Here is a 13,855-nt window from a genome sequence, read left to right on the forward strand (position 1 = left end):
AATCTTTTCTTTCATTAAAGAACTTTCCTAGATGAAACAGGAATGTAAGCTTTAGTGCATACTCCACTGACTGGAACAGGATCAAGTCTTAACTAAGTTCCACACAATGTTTTCAGGGGAAAAGTGGAGAATGTTTTATGGAATTTAAGTCGGGATTTGGCTTGCATCCTAGAACGTATATCTTGTTATGAAAACTGCTGAAATGCTTTTAAGTGGGCAAGTCACAAGTGTCCTTGGAGCTATCCAGTCAACTGGAAGTCACACAGGCAAAACCTCCTAAAGTAGAAAATCTTGAAATTGGAAGGGGGGGGGGGGGGGGTGAGGGAGGGGCAAATAATCTTGGAAGCATATCTGTTACATAGAACTGTTCGCTTGTGCCTACAGCACGAAGTAGTTACAACTTGTTTTCTGCTATTGTCACAGATCCAATACGTTACTCTAGCTAAATCATAAGCTCTTCCTGCCTCAGTTCATCCATGTGTAAACCTGGTTCACTAACTCTTACCTTAATGTGTCATGGGGCTTAATTAATAACACTTAGGTCTTTTAAGCCCTCTACAAACATTAACTACTTCTTGTAACAACTCTCTGAGGTATTATTATCCCCGTTTTACTGATGGAGAAATGGCAAAAGAGGTTGTGACTTGCCCAAGGCAACAGAGTAATAGTTATACTTAGAGATCCTCTTCATGGACTACTGTATTGTAACAGTGGTTTCTTATCAAGAAAGGCAAAGTCAATAATTACAATCTTAAAATTACTTCTAAAAGTGCACCATGAACAACTGGAAGACTGTGAAAAACCCATACCAGAAACAACAGACTTGGGATCAGAACAAGTGCTAAAATCATCATTGCAGAGGAAGAAATATCCTAGGCACAACCAAGCTAGAGCTTACCAAAACAGTCACAAAGAAATAGTAAGACCTGGCCTCTCATGTGCTCCTAAGTACCATAAAATTGAGCAACAAGCTTGTACAATACTCTTTAGTAACACAGAAGCAAGCAGATAATCAATGTGGCATGCAACATGCTAATATCTCATGCCGCGTTCCCAGTATTGACAGGGAATGCCAATAACGGGTAGTGATGGCAGTGGTCCTGCACGCTACTGCCCGGTACATCACGGCCGCCTTACCCCCCTGCTCCTGCCGCCACAAGTGACAGCAGACAAAGTTGGTGTTATTCCCCTCTGCCCAGCCGAGCTGACATCCTCCGCAGCAGCCTTTCCCTGCCCGGGATCCCTGCCCGGGCAGCCCGCGGCGTCGCGTCGGTGCCCGGCACCCACCGGGGAGGCAGCGGGGCGGCAGACCCCCGCCGCCCGTCCTTCCCCGCCCCCCCCCCGAAACCGGTGACAGGCGCGTCCAGCGCTGCTGCCCGGCGCGGCGACAACAGCAGCCAGCAACAGGCGCGTCCTGCGCTCGCCCCGCGGGAGCCAGCGCCGGGCATGGCCCGCCCGTGTGTAGCCGGGGCTGGGATGCAGCCCGCGGAGCTACGCCCCCTGAGCCGGGCCGGCCCGAGACGCGCCCCCGCTGCCCGCCGCCGCGCACAGCACAGCCCCCGCGGCGCCCACCGCCGCCCGGGGCGCGGGACGGGACGGGGGGCGGCGGCGGGCGGAGGAGACTCACCGCAGGCCTCGGCCTAGAGGGGGAGGCGGGGGGTGTCAGCGCGGGGGTGACAGCCGCGCCGCCCGCTCCTCCGCGGGCTGGGGGCCGGCCCGGGAGGGCTGCACCCCCGCTCCGGCGCAGCCGGGGCTGGCTGGCCTCCGCGGCCGGCGCGGGGAGGTGAGCGCGGAGGGACGGAGTGTCTCCGCCGGCAGCGGGGCGCCGAGCCCGGCGGGCGGGCGCGGACGCGGGGCGCAGGGGCCCGCCGCGGGGCAGGCCCTGAGGGGAGGCTCCCGCCGGTCACTCCAGAGCGGCCACCCCTCGCCTTCCCACCTGATCCCGGGCTGGGACCCCGCGCTGGCGGAGCCGCCGCGTCAGTTACCTGCGGGTGTGGGGTGCCGGGGAGGCGGGCCCCCGGTGTCCGGGTCCCCGGCGGCCGGCCGGGCCGGGCCGGGCCGGGCGGGCGCCGCTTGTGTTTACACCGCCGCCGGGGCTCCGCGCTCCGCAGCCGCTCAGCAGCCAGTCGCCATTTCCCGCCTACCGACCTGCTACACCGCACGGAGGGACCCGGATGGGGAGAGGGGCCGCCGCGCAGGCGCAGCCCGGCCGGGGGAGGGGGGCCTGGGGACGGCGGCGCCGGGGCAGGCCGGGAAGGAGGGAAGCCGGGGCCTGGCGCGGGGAGCGGCGCCCCGAGGCGGCGGGCCCGGCGGAGAGCGACGGGCCGCGGCGCAGCGGGAGTGAGGGAGAGGGGCCCGGCCGCTTCTTTTTCCCGGGTCGGGAGCCGCCGCCAGGGGCGGGAGGCTGCGCCTTGAGGCGCCGGAGCCGAGGGTGCCTCAGGCGGAGGAGGCAGCGGCCGCCTCGCTCTCTTGGCGCCGGGCCGAGCCGACCGCCGGCCCGCCGCGCCCTGAGGTGAGGCGGGGGGGAAGGGGGGGGGGGGGGGGGCGCGAGCTGTGAGGAGAAGTGCGAAGGGGGGGAGGGCGCGAGCGGTGCGGGGTCCCGCCGAGCCCTGAGGCGAGGCGAGGCGAGGCGAGGCGGGAGCCCGCCCTCGGCGGCCCCGATGGAGAGGTGCGTGGCTGCAGGAGCGCTCGCGGCGGCCCCCGGAGCCCTGCCGGCAGCGAGCCGCAGGGCGAGGGTGAGCGGCTGCTCGGGCCGGCCGCCCGGCTCGGTTCTTCCCCTTGCGGAGAAGGCAGGCGGGCGGGCGGGCTGGGGAAGACCTCGCCCGCTGGGGTCGGCGCGCAGCTCGGGGAAGCCGCTGCGGCCGGGAGGGAGCGTTTCCCGGCGGAGAAGCGACGCGGTTGCGGGCGGGAGTAGCGTTTTGCTGCGCTCCTCGGGGCGGGTTCGCCGCGGCCGTCGGTGGGGCCGCGGCCCCGTTGCCGTTCCAGCGAGGGTAGGCCGCCCCCGGTCCCCGCCGCGGGTCAGTCGCCGCTCCGGCGGCCCCCTCCCCGGCCCGGGTGGCCTCGCTTCCCTTCCGGCAGCCTTAGAGCGTTCCCCTGGGCTGGTCGCTCTGGCCTTCTGGGGGGGCCGGGGGCTGCCCGCCCGCGGGTGGGAGCGCCGTGGCTGCGTTCCTGATTCTGCCGTCTGGCTTGACCTGCCCGCCGTGTTTTGGGTTGCTCGGCTTAGGTAGCTTTACTTTCTTTTCCAAAGCACAGGGCAGTGCTGGTTTTGTGGTTTGAGTTGCTGTTTTGAGACGCCTGTGGAGTCTAGTGTGAAGTTTTATTTCCACTTTCTCTTTTTTTTTCGTTTTTTAGGCGGTCTCGGTGTGAAATGTTGAGGATGCTGCATGCTTCAGTATTTGAACGACTTAATGAAGCAGCTTGACCATCTCACACAGCAAAGTATAAGAGAACATAGCGAGGTTAGATTTGTAATTTGCATTAACTTGTATATCTAACTTTTTTTTTTCTTCAATTGGTGATCACTTTTTATCCACTAAGCTTTTTGAACAGAAGTCTTCAGTTTGCAGGTTAATATCACAGAACCACAGAATGGTTTGCGTTGGAAAGGACCTTAAAGACCATCTAGTTCCACATCCCTGCCCTGAGCAGGGACACCTCCCCCCAGCCCAGGTTGCTCCAAGCCCTGTCCAACCTGGCCCTGAACACTTCTAGGGATGGGGCAGCCACAGCTTCTCTGGGCAACCCGGGCTAGCGTTTCACCACCCTCAAGAATTTCTTCCTAAATATCTAATCTAAATCTGCCCTCTTCCAGTTTGAAGCCGTTCCCCTTTGTCCTAGCACTACATGCCCTTGTAAAAAGTCCCTCCCCAGCTTTCTTGTAGGCCCCCCCACTTGTGTTATGACAGTGGGATAACTTCTGAAGGTGTTGTTGAAAATGGAATGTTTTTATGAAAGTGGCTTGTATCCACATTCTCTAATTTAGCAGTAGGCAGAAACCCACACAGGTATTGTGTGTTCTCTTTTTCTAGTACCTGTTGACTCCCTTCTTAGCTCTTAAACCTGGATCATATTATAAAAGTCCCAGCTCTCTAGTCACTTAAAATATTTATTAGCTTGTTAAACTCAACCACATCTGCTCCTGTGAAGCCAAGATTTGTTTTAGAAATCTATCACAGGACTCTAGTATTCTTTAGCAGAAGATGTTATAAAGTTCATTTTACCACCATAGTTTCTTAAGAAAAGTCATCATAAAAAGGCAGTGGAAGCAGCATAGTCCTCATTCAGAACAGGTAGCCTTATTCCTTTAGAGCGTTAAAGTATTGCTAAACACACTCGTTAACTGTAGTACTTGAATATTTTTTGTATGATCAGCTGTGAAAAAGGATAGCTTGGACATGTTAAAACTTAATTGTTTGTCAGTCCATTAAGAGGAACTAGTATGGCAGGATAACTTTGTGATGTCTCATAGTACAAGCCCAAAAGGACATTCACTGATACTTAGAAAGTGGGAGTTTTGAAAAAATGGTAGGTGGAAATACTTTTCAAACCATGTAATTAGAATGAAACTAGCTGCCAGAGGAAATCATTCAGCAAGATTCAAAGCAAGCAGATATTTGTATGAATACCAAAACAGTCTAGTGCCTTTATAATGAAAGCAAAAAAAACATTTAGAAGAGAGATTAAAGCATGTGATTCAGGGTTCAAACTAATCTTTATGGGAATGAGAACTGTACTTTTCTGTGCTGCGGAATATTAAAATGTGTCTTCCACAGTGGTCTTGTGCTGTCCTCGAGTTACCTCATTCTGAGCTGTGTCAGGGAGAGGGTACCGGAGCAGCAGGACCGTGAGCTTTGCTGCATGTCAGGTGGCAATATGTAACATCATATTGCTAATTGACATTGCTGGGAAGGCAAAAGTTCAATGGTCCACCTGCTGTAACCTGTTCCCCACATTATAATGTATACCGTGAAAGGAGCATTAGCTCTGTGTGTATGTAAAATGTAAAAACGCTAAATAACGCTATGTCTGCCTGTGTACACATGAAGCATTAGAAGCTTTGAATGTGTATTTGGTTCAAAGAAGAATCTAATGTCTTGGCAGCCGTGGGTTTTTCCCCTGACGGTGGATTTCATGCACTCTGTTAGACTGAGATAGTCTAGGTGCATGTTTTCTTCACTTTACAGAGAAACTGAAGAAAAAATATGTATAGTTGCCAGAATGTTACACATTCTTGAAATCTTATACTCTGAATGTTCATTTGAAAGGCCATTCTTCATATTTTATGATTTCTTCCCAACTTCTTTTTCCCTAAGTCTCGCTGATCCATTAGCTTTGTGTTTATATGCTTATTTAAAATGACATGCTTTGGAGTGACTTCCCTGTTCGTTGTAGAGATTATGTATTGGTGAGTTCACCAGTTTCTCTTGGTAAGCTGTTTCAAATATCTGCAGTTAGGGTTTGTATTTCATTTCAGGTTTAACTTCCTGCTATTGCATCTAATGCTTCTCAGCAAGATTCAAAAGTCATGCACTGCTGGAGTTCCTCTTTCATGTGTCAGGACCCACGTGTAGGGATCAGATCATTCCTCAGAATTCTGTTTCATAAGCTAAAATCCTAAATCTTGCCTTGTGGGCTTTTCTTTTTCAGTGGGAAAGGGTTTAATTCCCTGGGTAATTTTTTGGAGAGGGTCTTCCTTTAGCTTCCCTCTAGTATTTCAGCATCCTTTCAGATACCGCTTGGTACTCTGAGCACAGCAGTTCAATCTAGTTTATTTTGCCAAAGTGAAAACAGCTGTGACATTACTGAGAGATAGTTGTTTTATAAACAAAACAATTCTTGTTTGGGTTTATATTTTTAAAATTACCTATTTCCAGTAATTGTTGTTTCTTTTGCTTATCTGAAGGGAATAAATTTCGTTTAATAGGTAAACAGAACCATGCACTTGACTTAAATGAGAAGCAGCTACCAGGCTATGCTTGCTCCTTCCTGCCTAGACGTCTGGGATCCAATCTGTCTGTCCAGGAACAGCTATAGACTTGCTGTTCTCGCTGCTGACACTTCAGCTGACAGGAATCAGGATTCATATGGTGCTGTATCCCCCTACAGAAACAAAGGCAGGCGCAAATTTAAATGAACCTTTATGTATGTTTGATCTAGCACAGTGCATCCTTGAAGATTGTTACAGAACAATCCTCTAGGGATAGAAATACACATCCACAAGTGGTCAAGTCCAGTTTTAGGAGGTTAAACTGTAGCGTATCCATACTAGCGATCCCATAGTGGCTACATGGGGAGAGTTTGATATGGGTTGAGGAATTAAAGTATTGTGGTTTCTATATTGGCAAGAGGTTCTTGCATAAATATCTTAACACTGTTTCTGGCTGGCTCGAAAATACCGCTGCATTCTGGTAAATAGTTGTATATGCCCCCAATTGTTTGTTTCATGTTTTTTTTTTTTCCTATTTTATTTAAACCAGTGTGGTACTAGAGAAATACAGTCTCCTTAGTCCTAGAGTCAGATAGAAAGCTCTAGCTAATGCAGAACACTGTGCTGTTTCTCCACAGTGATATAAAGCACCCAATTTCATATTTTCTAGTTTATCACAGCAAGAGTTTTGCTCCTATTAAGTATTCTGGTCTTTCTCCTCAAAGAAGGGTCCCAGGTTACTTAAACTTTAACTTAAAAAGTTAACATACTTGGGTCCCAGGTTACTTAAAGTTTCGTATATATCCTGGAATAAGGACTGCAATGGACAGGTTTATGGCATGCTGAAATTTTCCATAATATGGATAAAGCAGAAAGTTGTCAGGTACGGAATTTCTTCAGAGGCTGATGTTGAACAGTGAAATGGATTCTGCTAAGAACTCAGGGCCTCAAAAACTTTGCATCAAGTAAAATAGCATTTTTTGATCCAGCTTTTCTCCAATATACAAACAAAACAGTGGTAATTAATATATTTATATAGAAGAAAACCTTTTCTACACTCCATTACATATATTTCTTTGCCTTGGGAACATGTAAGAACATTTTGACAGCTGTTATATCAGTTTTATTGATTCACCGTTTTGAGGCTATGCAACCTATGCTGATAAAGCAAGCCATGTTTTGAGCAAGGTTAATAACGGACTGCTTGTACTAACAATTTTATTGTTGCTACCTGAGAAACAGTTTTAGGGTAATAAAATGTCATGAGTTCAAATAAAATTTGGGCTTTTCTTGTGGCACGCGGAAGTTGAAGAAGTGACTTTTTTCATGCTTTGTTGGGGTGTGTGCAAGTATGTAAATTCTTTAGTTGCTGTAAGATACTTGGGGAAAGAGGGAACTTGTGGAGTGGAGGTGAGTTTTCCACATACCAGAAGCACACACCACACGTATATTTGTTCAGGCAAATCCACGAGAGTTTGAAGCGAGCAGTGAACGGTTATGTGTGCAGAAAAGTGCCTGATTAGTGGATGTACCATAAAGTGACAGATAAAGGCCTGGCTCCCCTTCCTCTTTTAGTATTGGTTTGGCCTCTGGCAGGTCATGTATTGAAGTGGGGGGGAGATTTAATGTAGCATTTTATAACTGAGTTTTCAAAAATTGTTTATGCAGAGGGTCTACTGAATGTATTACTGCTAAACTGAAGCAGAAGTGTATGACGACATGTGTAAAGTCTAGTCAACCTTGTGTATTTTCCAGGCAAATCATGCTGTGATTCACTGAAAACGTTTAATGTTCTATTGCAAAATACTTGCTTACAAGAGATCTTTTGTTCTGCAGGCTTTGGATTTTTCACTGTTTATGATGTTCTCTGTATGAAAATGTAAAATGATAACATTTAATAAAATATATACACCATTAGTTATTTAGTATCTGCTTTCATCTTGTCACTTTAGTCTTCAAAGAATTTTAAGCAGAGTGTTCTTTGTGGCTATTAAAATTATGAAAAATGTGGTTATTTTTAATATGTTTCATATAGAGCTATTTTTTACCTTTTGGTGAGATACTACCCATCACTTTGCTTGGTTTTCCTAATGTTTAAACTAAAACAGGTTCATCAGTGAGTCTTAGCTTTTGTGGGATCCATGTAACTTTGAGAAAGCTTTGGCAAAGCCTGTTCACTGAAAACCTACAAAAATGGACAGTTGTGACTAACTAATATAAATAGTTCTTTCTTTGACTGTTAGTTGTAGGTGCCTGCATTTCTCATAGTTGTTGAAATCATCCTTCACTCTTGGCAGCAAAGTCTTGGGCTTACTCTTAATTGTTTACCTTCTGTTCGTTACAGAGGTACTTGGAATTTATGTAGTCATGGCTATGCTGAGTTTTTTCCCAGTGAGCAGGATAAACACCCCTCTAATTTTACACTTCCTAGTTTGAAGACTGAATCAAATCGTCTTAAGAGGAAAACTTTGTCTACTCTCCATCCCTTTTTTTGGGGGGGGGGGGGGGTGAGAGGGAAAGGAGCATTGAAGTAAAGAGGAGGGAAGGGCAGAAAATAACAGTGGCAGAGCCAACATTAAGTGAATTCTGGTTGGGTTTTTTTTTCCCCCTTTTCAACAAGCTGAATTTTTACCAGCTTCAAATTTCATGTATGTCTCTGAGGTATAAGGGAGTACTCATATTTTAAACTGAAACAAAGATTTATTCTCTGATTTTTAACAACCTAATTGATTTGAGCTGTCTGTAATGGAGTAACAGTTGCATAAGCTTTGAAAGTTCGTATCCCATTTGTATGCTAATGTCTCTTCAAGTCAGATTTCTCTTCAGGGCTGGGCATAAAAACAAAGTACTGCAATCACTTGCTGATCAAAAATGACTTAAGAATATGTATTTTCTTGGTTTAACCTTGGGCAAAATATTTTTGGCATCGCAGGATTCATTTACAAGGACTTGTAAGTGCTTTTAAAGTATAGCCTTTTATAATTAGGGTTTTTAAAGCTTGGTTATTTATGCAAAGTGTATAGGTGTTTTGTTCTCTTGTAATTTTGCATTTGAAATCTTTAGGAAATGGGACAGTTGCAAGAGTTTTCTTGGTCTTTGATATGGTATCAGCTCTTGGTGTTTGACGAATTCAGTATTTTCCTAAACTTCCTCACGCAGTTGTTATATGTTAATTAGTTTACATCTGTACTGTGCTTTGAAGCTGGAAAGTGTTACTCTTTAATTAAAAAATCGGTAGAGATCACTGTTTAAATGGATGCAGATAACTCACAATACATTCAAAGCAATTCTTCCGATAACCCTGCTGCCACGATCTGTGTTATATTTTTAATTACCCCATTATTCTATTGGATGCCAAAATCTGGGGTTTGCCTCTTGTCCCTACAGAATGAAGACATCCCAACGCCCGCTGTTGGGCTGGCTGTCTTGATACCTTTATACCAAGTACCACGTGTAACAGTTGTTCACTTTGTTTAACCCATGTGGCTTTCACCATTCTGGTGAGTTTTGGAGACAGATCAGGGAATCCCTGCAGGTGTTTCTGAACGCTCGTTTCATCCCCCCCAAAAGTTCTTGGTTGACATCAGACCGGCTTCAGCCAGCATGGGGATGCAGTGGGTGCTTACTGGGACCTGCCAGTCACAGCGGTAGTTACCGTACTTGGCTTTTGAAATAGCACGAGAAGGAAGTAGAAAAGGGTTGAGTTACATGGAGAACTTCCAAATATTTGTTCGTGTCCAGAAGATAAATATTTCTTGTGCCTCTCTTGTTGAAGGCTGTATACGTTTCTCCGATGGACGTTGGTTTGCTGGATGGCCTTGCTATGGATGTTGTACCTGGGCCCAACAAAACGATCTGATGAAACCAAGATCTGAATGGGTTCAACCACTCACTTCGCTGGATTCATCCCTCCTCACTTGAGGCACTGCGCCTGGATGTCCGATTCGGGAGCCCCTCACTCACGTGTTCCACAGAAAACGGGGGAGTTGAATCTCCATTTGGAGACGCCTGATGCTTTCCATGAACTGTAACGAGAAACCCAGAACAATTAGACACTTCACAAATTATCCTTGTTAAGTGCCTGAAGTTGAGCAGTATGAATCAAAGCCTTTGTCCTAGAAATTGGCTTAGTGCTGCTGACAGAGTTACTGCGTGTGTGTCTCCTGTTCTCCAAATAACTCTGTTTCTGTTTTATTACAACTTTAAGTCTTATTTTGATTAGTAGATTGAAAAATTAAGTGTAGGGAATGAAATGGGGAATAAAGTCTTTGGGTTACCCTTTAATAAAACTTTTGCAATATTATGATGTATTGCAAAATGGTTTGGGTAATTCAGACTATGTGTGTAGTCACTGCTAGCCCTGACGGTGATTCGGATGTTGTGGCGGTGACTTCCAAAGCATAAATACAAGAGGAAAATTTATCATGTTAGGATGTTCCTTAGGTTTTAAAAGTTGTTTTGTTTTGTTTTTTTTTTAAATCAAAAAGTGACTCTCTTGCTGCAATTGTCCTTCATGTGCACTCTATCACCACTCTAAATGGGAGTATATTTAACGTTTGAAAAAAGGTCTGTTAGGCACAGCCCAAGATACTTTGTGCTCTTGTCCAATTTTGTACGTTTTCTGTGAAGATTATTAGCAGATGAAATTCTGTGTGCTCAGGAATAATCCCTCTCTTATCCTTGCAGGTATCTAGACAACATGCCAGAAGGGAAGCGGTAAGAGCACATTGCTCACAAAACAAGAAGTATATGACCTTTCATTATAAAAATTAATGTCAACAACCATGGTTCTTGACACTTAAATTGGGTCAAAAGTGTTGTATCATATGCTGTTTCATGGTTTTTCATAAAACACCAATTTCCACACCTTTTGCTGGCTAAGATTTCCAAACTTTTGTTTTTTAAAGCCTATTTTAATTTTTATCCCTCAGGTTTCTAGCATGGTTGAAGACACTTGTAGTGGATGAGCATGACAAAGAGGGGGCAGTTAATTATGCGGGTAGGAGTCCTGGCTTCGTCGGGGGACGACTTTGGTGCTCTTCAGCCAGGGAAAAGCTCATTTAAGGGGGTGGGGTGGGGCGATGAAGAGTCGGAGGCAGAGGGAGAAATCAAGGTTTATCAGCAAAGGCACTTTTTACTCCAAATGTACTATTTTCTTCAACCTTGTAGAAATTAAATGTTTTTCACTTTTAAAACCACACAGTGCCTCTAAGAAAGAAGGAAGCTGTTGGCCGTCAGCGTCTCCCAGGTTAATGCAGTTTGCGCAGATGTAGATTGGAGAAAAACATAAGAATAGATTTTTCATGTTGCTTTTGAATAGCACTGTTTCTTCTTCCTTTTAATCTCAAGTCAGTAGGAAGCTCGTTTTTCGATAGATATGTTTAACCCGGCTTGGAGTGTGTTTGCAGGGTTATGTTAGGGTGGAGCTGTTACTCTTTATGGGCTTAAAAAGTAAGTGTAGGGAAAAGAATGAACTAATCAGAAATAATTCTAGAAAAAATGGAGTAACTGAAATAATTTTAGTTGTCCGGTACAGTCAAAATAAAGTATGCTCTACCCCTTTTAGCAGCTGATGCTCCCCCCACCCCCCCCGCTTTTTTCCTTCCAATTTAAAGAATTGTATGAAAATGCAGCTGGCATGGGTTCTAGAAGGCCAGTGTGCCTGCCTGGCTCAAGCAATTCCTGATAGGTAAATTTAGCCTGAATTCTGTTTAAATACTGGCTTTTTCACACCGCCGTGGCTGGAAGTTTAGGCTTTGGTGAGAAGCGGGTGCTCATCTTTACCTCACTCACAAATTCTCTTCCCAGTGACAACTTGGCAACGCAGAATTGAAAGGTGAAGTGAAGCTCTTAAAAGTGTACGTGAGAATTGGATGTAAAGATATGAAAAGGTTTGTTGGTCCCGTTGGCAGCTTTTATGCAAGAGACTACTCCTTAAATGCGTTGCCGTGTAGATTATTGATAACGTGAGCCTCAAAACAGGAGCTCAGTGAGCTGCGTGCTGCTTTAGCTGTCTGCATGTATCGTTTGAAAGATCTGGGCTGGGCCGGGCTGTCGTGGAGAGATGCTTTGTTTGATTTTTCTTGTAAACCAGTTCCACCAAATGTGAGAGCCAGTTTTATTTCAAAGTCTAGCTGGTGGTTTCAGGGAAGCAGATGTTTAAGTAGCTCGCTCGCTCTGAAATATGTCAACGTTCTGTATGCTGCTATTTCCATGGAAACAGGTAGTGGCTCAGCAGAAACGGCACAGGGATCTCAAAACTACATTTTAAAAACCAAAATCAAGATGGGTTAGTCATTCTTATTTTTACTTAAACACTGACAGTGGTGCTGAACAGAACCCGACTTTTGAGTGTATTAGGTATAGTCATGCGAATCGGCAGATCGGTGATGAATATTTTAAATTAATGCTCTTTAAATGTGAGCCAGTGTTTGATACAACTTCATCAGAAAAACCTGAGTTCGCTGCATTGTGCTCAGCACATGCTCTGCTACGGACTTGAAGGCAGGCACCGTTCTCTCTCTTTAGGCTTCCACCTGCCTTGGAAGAGGTGACGTGTTGGATGAGAACTACAGGTTTCAGCTGGTTGGCAAACTGTTTTTTTTTTTTTAAAAAAGTGGCTTGTGAAACACCTGATAACTCATGACTTTGTAATCTTTAGCAGCATGTAAAAATGAAGCGAGCCCCATTTTTTGGGCTACTCTGTCTGCCTTCGGGGACATTTGCTTTAGGAACAGCCTACTTAGAGCCAAAGTAGTTACCTCAGTTCAGCATTGCTGCAGCATTAAAAAATAGGATTAAACTAGCGGGACTTGTTGCTTCCCAGGATATTGTACAAAGAACCAATCCTCTCACGTGACGTTGAGGACGAGGAGCTCCAAGAATTCCTGAAAAATGCTGTTTGTCATCTTGCGCCTTCAGCATGATTATCCAGCCATTTATTTTCTAGCTCAGGTCGTTCCTCACTGTGAATCAAATCTCCCAAAGCCCCCGGCGCTGCGCTTCCCGGGTGGCGAAGGGCTGGTGGAAGTGAGGGGAGGGAGAGGAGGTGCTGCGGGCCGGCAGCGGTGGAGCAGGTCTGCCTCAAGGACGAGGTGGGAGAAGGCACCACCACCACCGCAGCTGCGGCGCTTCGCTGCGGGGGAAGAACCCGGTGCGAAGGCAGCCCAGGAGAGGCTGCTGGCGTCGCGCGAGGAGGAGGAGGGCGGCGAGGCACAACGGCAGGCCTGAAGGAGAAATGGGAAGGAGAAGGTGGCACGGGATTGATGTGGGGTGGAGGAGGCGGCGGGAGCGAGAGGGGAGATGGCTCAGGAAACAGCTGTAACAGAGCCACCTACAAGCAAACGAGCGAGGAACATCGCTATAAAAACATTGGCGGTTTCCCAGAAGAACACAGACCTTTTTTTTTTTTCCTTCACTAAAGTGGAATTTGTTTGACAGAACAATTCCCCTTAGAAATAAAATTCTTTAAACATTGGATCACTAAATAATGAAGGGTAAAGTGCTTAGTGACCTAAATTAGATTCCTTAAAAGGATACCCGCTACGATCAAACTGTGTTTCTATATGGGCTATACTTAAGACAAGTCTTTTCCTCAAATCCAGAGGCAAAACGAGCCTGCAGCTCCTGCCTACGGTTTGCTGCCGGAGCCTCCGGCACTTTTTAAACAGCAAAGGGGAACCGGTGGGTTTGTCTGTTGTCAGAGCTTCACTGAGTGCGGCAGTGCCTCAGCGGCAGCGCTGCTCCTTCTGCCAAGGAGACGCCAACCAAACCGGAGACGAAATTGTCTTCCCAGACAGGCACTCGCGTCTCTCCTTCATAACTCTCCTTCATAACTCTGTGTTTCCCCCTTCCTTCACTGATTGTGAAATGAGCCACAATCCACTATCAGTTTCTCGAGGAACAGAACAGAAACACGAGAAGTAAGCG

At 46.6% G+C, this 13,855-nt stretch overlaps 1 protein-coding gene and 1 long non-coding RNA gene across 2 annotated transcripts in view; one reads left to right on the top strand and one right to left on the bottom strand.

Annotated features, from left to right (window-relative positions):
- CTDSPL2 (CTD small phosphatase like 2) overlaps nucleotides 1–2,160 on the bottom strand; it is a 43,026-nt gene extending 40,866 nt beyond the window's left edge. Inside the window, exon 1 of the mRNA XM_082488686.1 lies at nucleotides 1,986–2,160. The gene's annotated coding sequence lies outside the window, so the exon portion shown is untranslated. The remainder of the gene's footprint in view (nucleotides 1–1,985) is intronic.
- Nucleotides 2,161–2,259: 99 nt separating this feature from the next.
- Nucleotides 2,260–10,773, top strand: LOC309676339. Its single transcript, XR_014269591.1, has 3 exons — nucleotides 2,260–2,340; nucleotides 3,352–3,458; nucleotides 9,702–10,773. It is a non-coding gene; the product is annotated as an uncharacterized lncRNA (long non-coding RNA).
- The last annotated feature ends 3,082 nt before the right edge of the window (nucleotides 10,774–13,855 follow it).

Source organism: Vanellus vanellus (assembly GCF_965231255.1).
Source record: "Vanellus vanellus genome assembly, chromosome: 11".
Lineage (NCBI taxonomy): Eukaryota > Metazoa > Chordata > Aves > Charadriiformes > Charadriidae > Vanellus > Vanellus vanellus.